Source organism: Atta colombica, unplaced genomic scaffold, assembly GCF_001594045.1.
Source record: "Atta colombica isolate Treedump-2 unplaced genomic scaffold, Acol1.0 scaffold39, whole genome shotgun sequence".
In the NCBI taxonomy this organism is placed as follows: Eukaryota; Metazoa; Arthropoda; class Insecta; order Hymenoptera; family Formicidae; genus Atta; species Atta colombica.
The window spans coordinates 598,550-603,376 of record NW_017259498.1 but is presented as its reverse complement, the minus strand read 5'-3'; the positions used below and the strand labels follow the sequence as shown (position 1 = coordinate 603,376).

Here is a 4,827-nt window from a genome sequence, read left to right as displayed (position 1 = left end):
TATATATATATAAATTAACTCTTCTTTATATTAATATTAAAATATACTTTAATAATTCTACAAAATGAAGGTGGACTTCAAAGACTATCATAGCATAATAAAACGTTATAGCATAAAATGTATATTTCCGGAACACCCTGCATATTACCTCTTCTTTATAGTTAATACTAAAATACTTTGATAATTCTGCAAAATGAAGGTGGATCTCAAAGACTATCATAGCACATAATAAAACATTATAGCATAAAATGTACGTTTTAATGTAAGGCAAAACTATCAAGATATCATAAAATTTATTACGATTAGGTATATAAATAATCTTGTGTAAAGTACGTTGCTACGAACATTTTTTTGTGTACTTAGTTAGTACAGAGGCGGTATAAATTTGCGATCTGCGGAGCACGATATAGTAGGATTTATTCTTCCTCGACCGAAATTTGATGGATACGAATATCGTGTTCGGCGAAACGGCCGGGGGTTAACGTTGGCGTTTCCGTGCAAACAATCGGAACGACAATCGCTGCCTGGCGCACTGGGCCGACGTATTAGACTAAATTAAATTAATTATGTGCGTGACAGCGATAAAAGCACGCAGTCGCGTGCGACGACGCATCGATTAGGCTCCCAGGGGCACGCTTGCCAAGCGGCACGTATATAATTCCGCCAGGTCCAGTAGCGCAGCTACCGTGCTTCCGATATGCGATAGTTCAACAGAACCATCATCCGAATTTCGACTGAATAATCCTCAAGTTCTTTATTTAGGTTATACTTTTTCTCTTATTCTACTGTTAATTCATATTATTCATTTCGAATTATATCCAATTTGAATTATTTTTAATCATTTCTTCGGGTCGCCACTACCCTATATATCGTTAATTTATAAAACAATTTTAAGAAATATTAAATTTGACTCAAAATTTATTATACTTACTAAGTGTATACGTTATTGGCTGTATTCAGCAGGAGAAACTAATCAGTTTGCGTTTAGTAATTCTTTAATAAAATTGGTTCTTGCCTTTAGTTCTTCACTGGATCTAATTGTAAATGTAGAAACTAATCATATTAAAGAATCACTAAGCTAATGGATTAGTTTTTTTTTGCTGAACGCAGCCATTCGTTTACTTTGAGTAAATGAAAAAAATTTAACCGCAGAAATGGATTGATTTACATTTTGATACGTGTGGAAATTAAAATAACAAAATGTTATTTAACTTGAAGGATTGGGTTATCATTACTCCTTTGACATTTAATAATGTATTCTAATCTCATAAAAATTCAAATAACTATTCTCAGGTAAAAGCCTTTGCAGGATCTATATACGCAAAGTAAAAATAATTAAAGAATATGAAAAAATGTAATATAAAAGGAAGTATACATATAAGAAAGTAATCGATTTACATAATATAATTATAATTATAAATCGCAATGAAAGAATGAAAACAATAGTTTTACCCTTTGAAAATTTATGAATTTCTTTTTCGAGAGATAAGAAGTTTAAAAGAGCCAGAAAAAAGATCGGCATGAGATTTCGGCACAGGTCTCGTCAGCATCGCCACTTTGTTACGCTATTGGGCGGGGCTCTCGGCAACATGGGATAATAACCCGGCCGGCAGTCTTACGAGCACCTGCTTTTTCTTTCTACCTCCTCGAACGCGGAATTGATTTTTACCAAGGCACCCGCTTTAAGTTTCCATTGCCGCGAAGGGCTCTCGCCTGCCGGCGATGGTTAAGATTACGCGTCGATTGCAATTAGGGCTTTATCGAGGCAACCACGCTAATTCGTAGTGTCGCGGGTATTCGGCTCGTTAGAGTTATTTAACGCGCATTAAACACGCAATGCGAGAAACGAAAGGCATTATCTTTGCACCTTAAGTGGATTATAGATGAATCTTAAGAAGGATAAAACAGCAACTAGAAAATAGACAAGATTGAACTTCTTTAGAAAGCCGGAGCTTTCATTATCGCAATTAACAAGCGGTTTATATTGCGAGATAAGCATGTCGCGCTGGTAATAAAGTTGTCCCATAATTTATCTCCCTAGTTTTTTCTGCGTGGAACAGATGATAGGTAAACAATTAGTAGCAGAAGCTGAATACAGAAAAATTATGCAAGTAATTATATTTTGAAGATTTATTATATAAAATTATTTTGTAAATTATCTCGTGAATGTAGCGATATAATAACATGGATAAATACGTACAAAACGCGCGCAAATATGCAGAGTGTTCGGAAAATAATGATAAATCTTTCGTATAGAGACAGAATGACTAAACTGAGAAGAAAAGTCCTTTATCATTTTGCAATTTTCGCAATAGTTAACAAAATATTAACTGTTAAAAATTGTCGAAAATTGTTTTTCAATCATTTTTTATTCAAATACTATTAATTTTACAGAAAAATTACAAGAGATAAAAATTGTTTATTATTGTCTCACAGAGGTCTAAGAATTTTTTAATATTGTATTTTTTCAAATTATTAAAAATAAGAAAATGCTGTACTAAAAATTGCTAAAAAAATTCATAGAGTTTTATTATAGAGAAAAAAATAATAAACCAATTTTTGTCTCTTGTAGTTTTTCTATAAAGTTGGTAGTATTTGAGTAAAAAATTATTGAAAACCAATTTTCGGCAACGTTTTAGCAATTAATTTCTTGTTAACTATTACGAAAATTGCAAAATGATAGAGGACTTTTCTTCTCAGTTTAGTCCATTCTACCTCTATGTGAAAGATTTATCATTATTTTCCAAACACCCTGTATATGTACATATATCTTTTTTTTTAAATTATGATTCCATCAATAAGATACATTCAAAAAAGTAATAAAATATTTTTTTATAATAAACAGCAATGCGCGCCAAAAATATATATAATGTAACTCAATACTGTACTCAAAAAAACCAGAATACAATATATTCATAATTTTTTCTTCTTGCCGATAATATATCGACAAACTTCGATATTAAATTTATAATTATTCGCAAAATAAAAAAATATTAATGTATTCATCACTTTAATTTTATAATCTTTTTAGTATATCTGCGTGTGTTTGTTATTTTATTTAATAATTGTTCAAAGTAGTTTTAATACGACCTGGACACGCCTAGTTTTTGTACATCATGTTTAACTTTAAGACCGCTTTGTACAATTAAAAGTTTGCAGCATAGATTCGCGGCAAGTGCAATTATACGTCAATAAAATCAATATTTATATTTAACAATATAATGTTATAATGTACATAAAAATTTTCTCATTTTATCTTAATTACTTTTGAAAAACTGCTACTGTCTACATCTTATTGAAATAATTTGTTTGTTAATCCAGGTCTAAATTCCCGTCAAACTTTTTCAATTATTTTCAAATACAGTATTAAAAAATCTGTAATTTTTTCATAATTTTTTCATAAAAAAAAATACATGTAATATACACCTTTAAGCATGCTGTTATTTATACAAAACTTGAAGACACTTTAAAACATTTCTAGTGCACGATGAATAGGAATGTTTGTCCAGTCAGTGTCAAGGAAATTTGGAAAAAAGAATTTTCAAGCAAACACACGGATCCGCGCTTTGGAACAAAACGTCAGAGTGCCGTGTGAGAACGAGGAAGGCGTCGTTCCTCGGGGTCGACGGACTCGCAATTAAAAATTTAAATTGCGTTTAAAACCCGCCGTGAGCTGCCGGCGTGCTCGCTCCGTCTTCTCGTACTCCGTCGTCTCTCTCTCTCTTCCCTTCCGTGAGCTTTTTCCCAGTTTTTCAAACGCGCGCGCGTCTTGTTCCCTCGTTTATTTTCACCATCCCCGCGTCTCTCGCTAACCGTAGCACCGCAACCGTCTCGGGCCGCCCCCGAGGCATACCTAATCGCTTAAGCTTATTACGCCAGAGCGGACAAGGCGGTTGCGGAATCAGCTTTGCTCGCGATGCAAGCGGGCTCTCTCCGCTCTATCCGTGGCGAGCCGCGCGCCGCGCCGCGCCGCGCTGTTCGGTTTCATCATTTTTAATTGATAGCGCACGCCAATCCCGTCTGTCGGATTTATTAGGCCGCTCGACGAGATGGTTTCGAAGGGACGAGGGATGGGTAGCGGCAGAAAACCGGGGTTGCGAGGCAGTGAGGGAGAGAGGAGGTTTTTATTGGGCGTGGCGGAACGCGGACGGGATTCCGTCGGCGGTCGCTGCGGTCTGATTGTCATTGGAAAAGCGCCGCGCGTTTTCCAGCTTTTCCCAACCCGGTGCACATGCACGTGTGCGCGAGCGAGCAGGTCACGCGTAAGTTTAACGCCACTCTCTCAATCATCGTCATCGCTTTTCGGGGTGCACAGAATTGCGTTACGCACGGCGTCATGAAGATTGAATCGCGCACAACACGGATTAATTAATCTTCGATCGGTGATTCGACGTTTCTAAATTACAGTTTATAACAGAGAAGAGAGATCTTACAATTATTCGTCGTGATTCGACCTTGGCTGATGATATTTTCTCCACGGTATATCAATCGTCTATAAACGATGTATCTCTTTTAATTGCAAAATGACTTATCACAGTCTACCACGGACGTTTCTAACTGTGCACGGAAAGAACAGTCAGAGGAAATATTTAAAAATTTAGATAGATACAGATCTGAAAATAATTTTGTTGGATTATCAAAATTATATAGAATGCTTAAACTGATTGATAAAATATTGAAACTTTTTATAGCATTGCTCATCGTACTCGCCTTTTCTACGTAATTAATTTGATGGTCCAACAAAATTATTTTCAAATCTGTATCTATATAGCTAAATTTTAAATTCTTCAACAAAATCATTCTTCCTTTCTTTTTGTATACATTTTA

At 35.0% G+C, this 4,827-nt stretch overlaps 1 protein-coding gene across 1 annotated transcript in view; it reads left to right on the top strand.

Annotated features, from left to right (window-relative positions):
- LOC108691098 (retinal homeobox protein Rx1-like) overlaps positions 1 to 4,827 on the top strand; it is a 68,888-nt gene that overhangs the window by 26,669 nt on the left and 37,392 nt on the right. The gene's annotated exons all lie outside the window — the stretch shown is intronic.